Genomic DNA, 14,041 nt, shown 5'->3' on the forward strand with positions numbered 1-14,041 from the left:
TTTATATGCGACAGCATCAAACTCTCAAAACCTAGCTGATCATAGTTTTAAACTGGTTGAAGGGAAACATGTTCATTAAGACTGAATGATGAAACAGAATATGAGAGTTTGAGATGAAGAAGAGAGTACAGGCAGGATGGAGTGAGTGGAGAAGAGTGTCAGGAATGATTTGTGACAGACGAGTATCAGTAAGAGTGAAAGGGAAGGTCTACAAGAGGGTAGTGAGACCAGCTATGTTATATGGGTTGGAGAAAGTGGCATTGACAAAAAGGCAGGAGTTAGAGCTGGACGTGGCAGAGTTAAAGATGTTAAGATTTGCACTGGGTGTGACTAGAATGGACAGGATTAGGAATAAGTATATCAGAAGGTCAGTCCAGGTTGGAATGTTTGGAGACAAAGCTAGAGAGGCAAGATTATGTTGGTTTGGACATGTGCTGAGGAGGGATGCAGAGTATATTGGGAAAAAGATGTTAAGGATGAAGCTGCCAGGTAAGAGGAAAAGAGGAAGGCCTAAGATAAGGTTTATGGAAGTGGTGAGAGGGGACATGCAGATGGTTGGTGTGACAGAGCAAGATGCAGAGGACAGGAAGAAATGGAAACAGAGGATCCGCTGTGGTGACCCCTAACGGGAGCAGCCGAAAGAAGAAGAAGAAGGTGTTCTTTTTTAATTATACTATTGGAAATTTTAGCATTTTCTTGGCATTTTATACATGCAAGATGATTTTTATACACAAAACCATATACTTAGTTGTTTATATTTTCAGTGTGCATAAGAATGGTATTTTTATTTTGTCAGCTATTAGCATTGTATTTTATTGCACATTTTTTACACTATTTAGGTGTTTTCGCGTTGATGAATTACTGAATTATTTATCATTTTATTTTGAGATTATTTTCACCATTTCTTGTCATTTTATACATGTAAAAGGTAATTCATACATTTTATTTGTCACTTAAAAGCCTATTTGTACATAATAAATGTAAATCTGTTGTTATGGCTGTCAGTATTGTATTTAACTGACTGCACTTTTATAATCAACTAAATGATATGTTGATTGGTTTGTTTTAAATGATTGGGAATTTTGTTTGCCCTATAAAGGAAGTGTTGTAATGGTATGGATTAGATTCTAATGAAATCCCTGGTTGAAGGGATGCAAGTGCTTAATTTCAATTAAAGTATACGTTTTAGTACAATTACTATTTTTCTTGGCTATATTGTTTATGGAAGTGTGTCTGCTTAATTGTGCAGCTCCATCCAGCATTTACTTTGTTTTTCTTAATATATTAGCAAACAAAGTTAGTGCTAACTTTACCTCTCCTACCAAAATTATTTCTCCACTATCCCTGAGAATTTAATTTCCTCTGAAATCACCTTAGAATAAATCTTATAATATCTGTCAAAAGCTAAAACTAATGATTTCACAGTAATGGACATACCAGGCTGCATTTTCATCAGTGTCAAGTATACTCTAGTTGAGCCTCCACCTAATCTGTTCAACTTCAGCCAATCTACTATGTTTGCTGGTGATACTTGTAGAGCAGACACTGTGAACCAGTGTGCCTCTCTACAGACCAGAGTAATTATAGACCCATCAGCCTCACTAGGATTATATGCAAAGTCATGGAAAGTATCACAATGGAACTAATTTTTGCAGACATAGGCAACTTAGCTGATCTACTTCTTTGAAAAGGTTACAGAGGCTGTGGATAGTGGTCATTCTGTGAACACTGCTTATCTCAACCTGGCCAAGGTTTTTGACACTATCCCTCATGCTGGTATTACTGAAAAATTAGACAAGCTTAATATAAAGCCATACCTTGTCCACTGGGTTGCAAATTGGATTTCCAACAGATCCCAAGTTGTGAAAAGTACTGGTTTCCACTCTGAATATAAACTTGTAACTAGTAGTGTGCCACAGGGATCTGTCCTGTGTCCTCTTCTATTTGGCATTTATTTTGCAGACACCCAAGCCAATATCCGGGAAGTGTGGTTGACCAAGTTTGCTGATGACTGCAAACTGGGCACTATTATCCGTCATCCATTGATAAAAATCAGCTCCGGCAAGAGCACATACATGGTGTATTCACACTCTAGTATGTGGCAGAAAGTTGCTCCACCTCTTATGTTATTAAAGGTACTCACGCCTCTTCAGTCAGAGAATAAGGTCGTTAAGTGGATAACTGTCTCTCTCTCTCTCTCTCTCTCTCTCTCTCTTATTCAGTCATCACATTTCCACCATAGGAGGAAATCCTTCTATCTGGCACATTTAGTTTCCAAGGGAATATCTTCATGATGCAAAGAAACCATCCTACAAACATACTCTTAACCTATCACACTAATCACTGAATATAATGCTCCCTTTAGTATACACAAATCCAAACACATTGCTCAACTGGAAAGTCCAAAAGATTTCTAACCAAGAAAATTAAAGGTCTTAAATCCTTCAGCTACCCTGATAGAGTAACATGACTCTGCTTATACTCAATGGCCTACCTTTACCTGAGAGGTGAGTTGTGTCCCGCTTTTTGAGCTGTGAAGGATGCAGTCATATTTGAGCTTCTATTTCTTAAAAAAATGAACAAATTTGCACTTTATCTGCTTTTACTGTATTTGTATTTCTTTCTACTTTATTACCTTATTTTGCTTTTGCATCTTCTTAAAAGTACTCAATTGTGTTTATTCTGCTGCATTTATTACTGCTTGGTAGTAGCCTGAATAAATTGTAACTGTTATTCTGTCTTTTGGTTAAAGCACTTGGGCTTCAGACCAGTTGTTTTATATTAAGAAGGTTTGTGGTCTGCACTGTTGTGGCAGGACAGATAGCTTACATCCTTCTAAGTTGAGAATTGCTGATTGAAGGCTCAGTGTCTGTTATTCTAAAAGTGGATTAGTTCTGGTTTAAGCACTTGTGCTCCAGGCCAGTTATTTTACATTAAGAAGGTTTGTGGTCTGCACTCTTGTGGGAGGAGAGGCTAGATTCTGTCCTTCTGAGCTGGAAATTTCTGGTTAAAGGCTTGCTGTGCCTGCTTATTTGAACTGTTTTTCTGATATTGGTGTGCCTTGTCTGCTGTAGCATAGATTAGATTCAGGCCTGCTGAATCAAGCTTTGTTTGTATAACTTGAGCACTAATCCAGTTCATCTTTTTTGGAGAAGGTTCCCCTGCACCCTAGTGGCAGGAGTGTACAGTTAGAACTTGTCTGATTGAAGACTCCTGGAACAGGGCTCAGTTTTGAGTTTTTTACTGGTTAATTGGGTAATTTGTTTAAATCAGTTTGCTCGTTTTCTATTGTTATTAAAAAAATTGCACTTTATTCATCTGCTTTTACTGTAATTGTGTTTCATCCCACTGTATTACCTTATTTTGCTTGTGCTTCTTCTTAAAAATACTCAATTGTATTATTCTGCTGCAGTTATTACTGCTTGGTGGTAGCCTGATTAAATTGTAACTGTTATTCTAAGCCTTGTGGTTTAAGCACTTGGGCTTCAGACCAGTTGTTTTACATTAAGAAGATTTGTGGACTGCATTGTTGTGGCAGAACAGGTAGCTTACATCCTTCTAAGTTGGGAATTGCTGATTGAAGGCTCAGTGTCTGTTATTCTAAAAGTGCATTAGTTCTGGTTTAAGCACTTGGGCTTCAGGCCAGTTATTTTACATTAAGAAGGTTTGTGGTCTGCACTCTTGTGGGAGGAGAGGCTAGATTTTGCCCTTCTGAGCTGGGAATTTCTGGTAAAAGCTTATTGTGCCTGCTTATTTGAAGTGTTTTGTTCTGAAATTTGTGTGCCTTGTTTGCTGTAGCCCAGAAGTTAGTAGCTTATTGGCCATTTTGGGCTAATTTCTATCGCTTTCATTTCCCTACTATAAAAACAACATTTGCGCCTTTTTTGCACTTGTATTCAGCTCAGCAACTGCCCGGCAGGTGTTCTGCAGAGTTCTACAGCAGCAGAGAGACAAAAGAGAGACTTTGGAGTGATTAAGTATCATTTTTCTGCATTTTCTTGCTGTCTTTAACTAATTCCTCCTAAAATGCCATTTTTTTTAGCATTTCTGTGATTTAAAAAGCTTGTTTCTGCTACATATTGTACTTATTTGCTGCCTGCATGTGAACTAAGTCATTTTTGTGTTTAAATAATCTGTTTAACTGTTGCAGGCTACACACTAAAGTGTGATAGCCATTTCTGTGCATTTAAAGTGTCTTTTTGATTGTATCTGCTTTATTTTCTGAAAAAAAACAACCCCCTCAAAAAATATACTTGTTTCCTGCCTTTCTGTCTAATATAGTCGAGTTTTCAGGTTATTCCTGAATTCAGGGCTGTGTTACAAGTTTCTGTGTTGCCTATAACTTACTTGGATAGAAGGAAGTTTCTCTGTTCACCTGTGAGAGAGGGGAGCTTTGAGCAGCCTATATGTCCCTGGAGGAGTGGTTTCAGCCCAGATGTTAATAGTTTATTGGCCATTTAGGGCTAATTTCTATCTCTTTCATTTCCCTGCTATACAAAACCGTATTTGCATGGTTTTACACGCTGGGCAGCGCCAGTTAGCTAGGGTTAAACTATTCCCATCTCCACGAAGTCTACTCTTCAATTTTTCCCTTGGAACTAGACAAACTTTCAACTTAAGCACTCAAACCATTCATTTCACAGCCCAGCACTTGCTCAAAACTCATAGCAAGCACTAATTAACCCTAGCACTAGACCCCCTATACTGTCCAGAAGGATAAGGCTCTCTATTCGTCCCTACCAGCAATCAGTAAAGCAGCTCACTTTACTATTCAGGCATGTCCAAAGGGCAGTTTTAGGTGTACTCTCCAGTCCAACTGGTGAATCTGGGCATTTTGAGGCAATGTTACAACTGCCTCATGTACACAGACAACCATCTCCTCCTACCACCAAATACTAATATATGTGAGAGATGCAATTATACAGCCAAACTGGAGGCAAAACTCTCTCAACTCAAGACTGGAACTGACAGTCAAGAGGAGAAGGGAAATACTTGCAACACACCACCAGTCTTACATAGACCTATTAAACCAACACTGGCAAATAACACACATAAATACACGAAAACATACTCAGAGGCTCTAAATAAAAATCTGCAAAAGCAACAGAGACCTCCAAAGCAGACATTGAAGCAACCTCCACACCCCATCACAAACCATGAAACACATAAAGAGTAAAATCCCAAGAAGGAAAGACATCCCTGATCAGTATCAGCAAGAAACTATGATTCCCCATAAAATCATCCAAGGCTAGCTTCAAAAGAAAAATTGCCAAGGACTCCAAAGATAACTACAAAGTGTTCTTCAGCTATGTCAAGAACCTAAGTGGAAACTCTCAGATCTGTTCTGAGTTAGTGCAGAATGGCACAAAATACACTGAACCAATTGATATTGCCAACATTCTGGCAGACAGGTTTAGTGCAAACTTCACCACCCTCTCACCCCCTAAAGGGCCCATAACCATGCCAGAAGAATGTAGAGCCCCAGCAATCACTGACACACAGGTTAAAACAGCCCTATTCAAAGCCAAAAACACAGCTTCAATGGGACCAGACAGTGCCCAAAGCTGTGTCTTACATGAGCTCCAAAATGAACTATCCCCTCACCTAAACACACTGTCCAAACTCAGCCTCTCTACAGGCTACATACCTATAGAGTGGAGCACAGCAACAGTTATCCTGCTCCACAAAGGTGGAGCCACATCGGACCCTGGGAACTATCATCCCATAAGCCTGACTAGCCTGGTCTGCAAGGCTATGGAGCACATCTTCATGGAACGCATTAACAGAGACATTGGGAACCTCCAAACATTGGACCCCACCCAGTTTGGCTTTGTTAAGGGCAGATCATGCCTCATAAACCTGGTGGACTTCTTTGAGACAGTTACCAAGGCTTTAGATGAGGGAAAGGAGGTCCAAACAGCCTACCTTGACCTTGCAAAGGCTTTCAACACCATTCCTCATTATGGTATTATAGACAAGCTCACCAGCCTGAACATAAACCCCTACGTCATGAGATGGGTTGTCAATTGGCTCACGGATAGAACCCACATGGTGAGAGTTACAGGCTCTAGGTCCGACTCTAAACCAGTTACAAATGGTGTCCCCCAGGGCTCAGTCCTGGGACCCCTCCTGTTCGGTATATACTTCTCAGACATACAGGCAAGCACAGGAGGATAATGGCTGACCAAGTTCGCAGACGACTGCAAACTGGGAGCCATAATTAACTCTCCGGCTGATGCAGACATCCTCCAGAAGGGTCTCACTGAAATGGATACCTCGTGTCAAAATCATGGTCTCAAGCTAAATGCCAAAAAGGGCATAGTCATCCCCTTTGGAAAAAACAAAGTACCTATGAACTACCACATACGTGGTAGTCCCCTAAATACACAAAATGTAATAAAGGATCTGGGGACCCAAGTAGATAGTAATCTCTCCTTTGATAATCATATTGCCAAGGTGGTTAGAAAATCCTTCTATGTGGCCCACCTAATCATAAAAGGGTTCACATCTAGAACAAAAGAGGTTATTATGCTCCTCTACCCATCACACATCAGAGCCATCATAGAGTACAATGCCCCATTTGGGATGTACCTTACAAGACACCTGCAACAGCTGGAAAGACCACAGAAGTACCTCACCAAGAGGATTACTGACCTCAAACAGATACCCTATGCAACCTGACTGAAGAAACTCTAGCTGTACTCGGTTACATACCGCTTACTCAGAGGTGATCTCTGCCTGAGATACAAGGCCATGTCCAACCCAGAATTGATGGACATGTTCCACCTAAAAAAAAAAAAAAAAATCCCCGAGAGCCACATGCTCTAGGGATCTAAACCTCACCACAACAATAAATAGGATGTGCTGGAGGGATAGATTCCTGTCCCAGAGACTCCCCATGCTTTGGAACAGGATTCTAATCTACATTAGGCAGAGCCCCTCACTAGCACTCTTCAAGAGAAACCTTGATGAGTGGATGGTAAACAGAAAATTTACCCCAGGGATCACTGCAGTGGCTCTGCTGGACAGAAGCACAGGGAACTAATGGTTCTGCTGGGCAGAGGCACAGGGAACTAATCTAAGGGGACGGCAAAAGCCAACACATTCTGGCTAGGCTTACAGATGCCCTTGGGCAGATAGCCTAGTAGTTACCTATGAATCTATGAACCTAAAAAACAGTGGCTCTACAAATGCCTGCACTAAGGACCTAAATCTACAGAAACAAATAAACATGAATCACCAAAGGGACACCTAACACAATGTGGTCCTAGCCTGTGGCTAAATTAACTATTACAGGTAAAAAAACTACTTTGGCTATCTTTAAGGATTGTATTGATAACACGATGGGTGACATAAATGTACACCAGGTTTATCATACAGTATCCTACTTTATTTGGGAGGTCAGTACTATTAAGTGGTTGAAGTGGGTGACAGGAACTTTTATGTAAAGGTGTATATGACTAAGCACCTGTTGGTCCCCATGATTGCCTGCCTAGTATGTCCCTGTGATAACCACTCTTGTGAGCTCAACTTACTTTGAGTGCAAATTGTTCTTGAGTCTTGTGAAGAACTGTTTATTGAGAAGATACCAAATCAGCTATCATTTAACAGTTTTAAATTATTTTTGTTATAAAACTGCATGCTTATATTTTGCAATGTAATATTAAAATGGGGCAGATGCCAGGCATTACTTACTTGATGTGAGGAGTAGTTGGCACTAGGCAGATGATATGAGATATAGGATCAGAGTATGTGACTTTCCTACCTCTGCATGCCCCCAGTAAGTAAAAAAAAAAGAATCATAATCTACTTCTCACTAATAAATATTTGTTGTAATGATTGTTAACTTAGATGGAACCATATGCCTGGCTTACCTACTCCACCCTCTGTAAGCTTCTAGCATCACTGCAGAAGGAGTAAGCAAAATACACATAACTATGTACATCAGGATGATGCATGTTACTTTTAAAAGTATCTGTAGTTGGTCAAGGAGCTGGTATAATATGCCTGACAGACAGGTGTGCTGCATCCCACTAAGACTCACCTGCACACTGGTAGCAAGTGGCCTTCATTCAATTTACCAGTGCCTGTTACACCTTTCCCAAATGTTGCTACATGCTGATAGTTATTATACTCCACCTACATGGCTGAATCCTGCAAGTAAAATGAATTCACTGCTTTTCTTCTTACTAACCCTGTGAGGGACCAGTATAGACTGGTTACCCAATCAGTTTTAGTCATATGTAGTAATCTCAAGCTTTTAAACTTGTCAGTGTTAAATACTCTTCCCCTCCAACTCCATATCTTGTCCTGACATTAATCATTCTCCCCCTTTCTTTGTCTTAGTCTTCTTTTGTCTAGTGCATATGTTTCTGCATCCCCAGTGGCGTGCTGATGATTAGACCAAGTAAAATCATCACGATATTTCAATAGAAATTGTCTTTACATCTTTCCAAAATAGGAGGCCAGAGGCCAGCTTCTACCTGCATCACAGGGAAGACTACTTGGAAGTGAGAGACCTGTTTAATTTTTAATTCTGACTCAGGCTTGCACTCTTACTTGTTAACTCAAGTTACAGTAACTAGTTACATTTTCAAACAGTACTTGTAAGTTCCTTGATGGCATATTTACGTGTGGTCCTGACACAAGGTGATGGGGATTTCTTAAAAAACTTTTCATCATTTACCTTCTTTAAACAGTTAATTAATACAGGAGTTCCAGTAGAGAGGTTTGTTTATGAATTTATAATTACATTTAGGGCAGAGAGTTGCTGACTTTTCTATTCAGCTTTTTCGGTGCTGGCAAAAGTGGTAGGTGAACACAGCAGCCCTCTTAGTTGGGCCAATCTGCAGTGTATTGTTGATAATTTTAAAAAGGTGTTTGACCAGTTAAAACATTCCTACAGATAACCTCATTTGGTTGTGGGGTGGTGCTACTAGGCCTGGCAGAGAAGATGACTGTGTAGTCAGATGTAACTATGGATGCTCATTATGTGCAGGGGTTATGTTGCCAAGGATTAGGTCAAGGACATTAGAAATTCTACTAGGTAGTGTTACAATTTGATCTTGTGCATTAGCATTAACAAAGTCTGGGATATGCAGAGCCTATCCATTTTCAGTGCTGTAAGTGTGCCAATTAATATTTGGGTAATTAAAATCCACTTAGCAAGAAGTTACTTGGTTTGATATTTGCCTCCTAAATTGTGTTAAGGCAATTTTCTTGATCTCTGGGGGACATTGATGGGGATCAGTAGCTAGCAATGAAGTAATATCTGGATTTGTTAAGGTTATTTGAATCTCCAGGAGTTCTAATTTAGGGTCATGGATAGTCTGATGTGTGATGATGGTATTTCTAACAAATACAGATAACTCCACATAGTTAACCAAGGGCCTGAAGGCATGAAAAGTGCTAAGCCTTGGTATAGAGGGAGTACTGTCACTGCACTGAAACCATGGCTAGTATTCAGAAAGGAATGCTGCCAGCAGTAAGCCATGTGTGAGCGGCCACTAGATGTCTTTTCAGATTTAGAGACAGGCCCAATGGAGAGATACTTCATAGTCAGTAGAATCACAGTGGTGAGCAGTCTCCATGACCATACTTCATGCTAATGAGGTCTTCTTGGGGTAATAGACTCTGCTAATTAACCATATAATCTCATTCACAAATGCTGGCAAGAATGGAAGAATGCTCTGAATCATTCAGCTGCATAAAGCAATAAAGCAGCATGTCTGGCCAAGTTAATGAACATGGTGAAAAAGTGGTGTTCTCCTCTGAGGAGATTGTGTTAAAGATAAGGTCACATAACAGGCAATGGAGAGGTAGATGTTGGTACGTGTGTGTGTGTGTGTGTGTGTGTGTGTGTGTGTGTGTGTGTGTGTGTGTATGGAGGAGTGGCTGACCTCCCTTGCTGACAGCAGCAGCAATTCCTAGAACAACAGGATTTGCACCAGCATGCATTTTCTAACATTAACAAGTATGAAACTCTAATGTCTAGCTACCTGTCTCATAAACAACACTCTGTTTGATGGCTCTCCTCCTGCTCACCCTACCTTCCAGTGACTATAGGGGTACGCCAAGGCTCCATGCTGGGTCCCCTCCTGCTTAACATCTTTATTAATGAAGTTCATACCTCCTGCAAACAATCTACTCTAATTTAATACACTGATGACTCAACTCTTGTCTGCAGTTCCAGCAATATTTCTGACCTTCATACTATTACCCAAGACACATCTATTGAAAAGTGGCCGTCTAATAATCTACTCATCCTAAACCCCCAAAAAACCAAACTCCTGCTATTCCTTCCTCGTTTTCTCTCTCACCTTAAATCTACCTTTCTCATTACATCCTCCAACAACATTACCATACAACCTGACTCCCATACTAAGCTTCTAGGTGCCATCATTGACGACAAACTTAAATTTAACTTACATATTTTCAAGGTGAAAAACTCACCAAAAATTGGGCTTGCTTTACCACAACCGAAAATTCTTGACTTCTACTGTTAGACTCTCCCTGGCACAGGTTCTTCTTCTCCCCTCACTACTCTATGCCGCCCCAGTCCTAACTAACATTCAGTCCATTACCCTGTGCAAACTCCAACAAACATATCACAAGATAGCAAAATTTGTCACAAACTCCTTTTATAACTCACACCATTGCCTTGCTCTCAAGTCCCTACAATGGCTAGAACTTCCAAAGCAACTTCTTCTATCACAATTTCAAATCACTCACTGCATAATACACAAACCATCCTCCTGTCCTGCTCTCTCCTCAGTTTTCACCTATTTCCCTAGCCCCACACTACACCTCAAACCAGAAACTCCTAGACACTTACCAGTCAAAGAAAGTTATTGGTAAACTACTGTACAAATCCTCTATATCCCAAGCATGGAATAAACTTCCAACACACATACGCTCCATTACCTGCCCCATACACTTTAAAAAAGAACTCAGACTTCACTTACTTAACATCAAAACTTGTTCATGTCATGACCCTACCTAACTCCACTACAATCTCTTACCCTTATCTTTTCCAATTTCTTTCCCTCATGCCTTAGCATCTTAATCTACCTCCTGCCACCCCTCCCACCTTATACATGCGATCTCATTTCTCACATCTCACAGTTATACTTTACTTCAAATTTTCATAAATTGCTCTGATTGTACTATTTCACTGAGGATATATAAAAAAATATTTATTGTTTATACATTTTCTGATATGATTTACCTTACTTATTTTGTTCTTATCCTACACAGTGAATTTCTATGTATTTGTACTGTGTACACAATGAATTTCTATGTATTTGTTTTGCAAACTACACTTTTCTGTATTATTAACTGAATTACTATGTAACACAAACTTAATTTCTATGTATTGTAAACTATTTGTAACTGAAGCTTTTCTCCTCGGGTCTCCACTGAAAATGGGTCTCTGGCCCAGATGGACTAACCCAGTTAACAAATGTCAATAAATAAATTAATAAATAAATAAAATAGTAACTGTCTACGTGCCTAAGGAAAGTGTATAATGGATGTGGGCAGCTATATGAAGCAATATCAGGGACAGTCTGCAAAATTAGAACAATTAATAAGCATGCAGCCTGTGTCAATGCAATTTATGGCTGACCAGAAAACATAACCATTTCAGAGACTAGGAAATAAGCAGATAACAAGGTTTACTTCATTGCAACATAGCTCGGAATTACATTGCCTGCAATTATGGAAACTGCAACTTATGATCGCTGCAGTTTCCATGAATACAGGCCCCAGGTTTCATGAAGCTTGCGCCAGGCGCAGGCATAGCGTAGGCGGTATAATGCCAAATATGGCCATCGAGCGATTCAGGTACGATCCAATTCCACGTGCACTACTGGCATATGCCAGAACTGCGCAGCCCTCGGCTTAGGTATGCTAATCACCCCATGTGCAGTGCCGCACCATGCAAATGAAGGTACATAGCGATTCATGAAGTGGTGCAGGCGTAGCATAAGCCCATGGAAATGTAAACCAAAAAACACGGTTTATATTTTCCCAAACAGAGCATCGGAGCTATGGAAGCAGACCAGACTCATGTATTACAAAGTTAACATATGACAATGGCTAAATACACAGCCAATGGCATAAGAAAAGATGCACAACACCTAAAAAAACATTTAATGTCATGTCCACAGTAACACAAAGTACAACCGCAGGGCATGTGTGCGCAAACTGGAACACAAAGAAAATATATACAAATGTCATAAAATCGCAATGTAATACAAATCAGGATTTCACCATAATACTCAATGGTATGCATGGTACACCACAACCAAGCTGCAAGGGTTGCTAAGGGTCTGTGACAGTGTTCAGCGCAGTAACTATGAATTAGTAGTCAATGCCATGCAAATGAGGCAGGTAATACTGAATCGCAAATGTCCCGCCGGATTAAGGATGCACCATATGGCACAGCTCTATAACACCGAGGAGTGTCTCAGAGGTATACATGACATCAGCAGTGGGGTGTGCCACCGTAGCTGTAAGCACATTGGAGCAATGCAAATCTGGACTGGCCATTGCTAAGCAAAGCCGCAGGACAGGGGTGGGGAGGTAGGTATAGCATCGTTTAGCTGAGAGCACATATGGTGCCCAAAAGAGCATGCATATGGGGATGAAAACGTGCCCAAAACCCAGTAAGCAGATGCACGCGCCACGAAACATAGCACAAACAGGAAGGTCAGGGGAAGAAAAGAAGGAAATGCTGCAGTAGGGTAATTGGAGTACAACTGAGCAATTAACACCTATTAACTCACAGCGGGCAATTGACGGCAGCTGACAAGTCTGCTCGCAGAAACCTGCGAAATAGGATAGGGGAGGTGTCAGATTGCAAAGAAAGGAGAATTGTCATAGCAGAGCAAAGCAAACCTACAGCAGACTGGCAATAGAACACAATACGCAAGATAAGCCAGGTCTAGGAAAGAACAAATGAAAGCCGGCTGCAGGATGCATGCCAGAAAATGGTAGGTGAAACATGAAGAAATGTAAAGGGAAGGGCAAGAGGTAATCCACAGCAGCCAAATGTAATTCAACACCAAAGGCACCACAATAGTAGTTCCTGTAGTAAAACACATAAGATACCCTGTAGCTATGATCATACATACACACCCTATGACATCATCGGTGTTCACAGCACAATAGTATAAACTGTGAAAGCACCCTACACACACCTGTGTATTCCCAAACACTGCACCATAGGTGTAAACACACGGGGAACTTTTAAAATGTACATGTTGGGAGCTGCCATAGCTGTGATTCATCACCATGTGTTAGAGACTGACGGTGTTGTGGAGGATGATGCTGACAACCACCAGAGGCCATGGAGGAGGAGAAGAGTGTTCAGACCAAGGGTAACCTACCAGGAGCTACATGATCTGGAGATAGTAGAGCGTTACAGGGTGGACAGGGACATCCTACAGCAAATAGTTGAGCTGTCCCGGCCACGCCTGAGAACCAGAAACAACAGAGGGGAACCCATCCCAGTGGACATGAAGGTATGTGTAAGCTTATGAATACTAGCCACATTTACCTTTCAAAGGCCAACTGGAGATATAATGGGGATCTCACAGGCATCAGGATCCAGGGTACTACACCAGTTCCTGGATGCCATGTTACCACATGCCAATGAGCATATATACTTCCCCCGAACTCAGGAGGAGTTGGCCAGCAATATGCGTCACTTCCACCATGTGGCACACTACCCGGAGGTACTGGGTGTGATAGACTGCACGCACATACATATCAAGTCACCACCCAGTGAGCATGGTAGGCACAACATAAACCGCAAGGGATTCCACTCCATCAACTGCCAGGTCATGTGCAATGCCCAGAACATTATCATGGATGTTTGTGCTGGCAGCCCTGGAAGCTACCATGACTCCCATATCTGGCATGCCTCACAGCTGTATCAGGTATTTGTCAGGGGGGACATCCCACATGGCCACCTTGTGGAGGATGCTGGCTATGTACTGGAGCCGTGGATGATGACTCCCATCAGAAATGCACACAC

Source organism: Protopterus annectens, chromosome 2.part1 (assembly GCF_019279795.1).
Source record: "Protopterus annectens isolate FY-2018-M chromosome 2.part1, PAN1.0, whole genome shotgun sequence".
Lineage (NCBI taxonomy): Eukaryota > Metazoa > Chordata > Ceratodontiformes > Protopteridae > Protopterus > Protopterus annectens.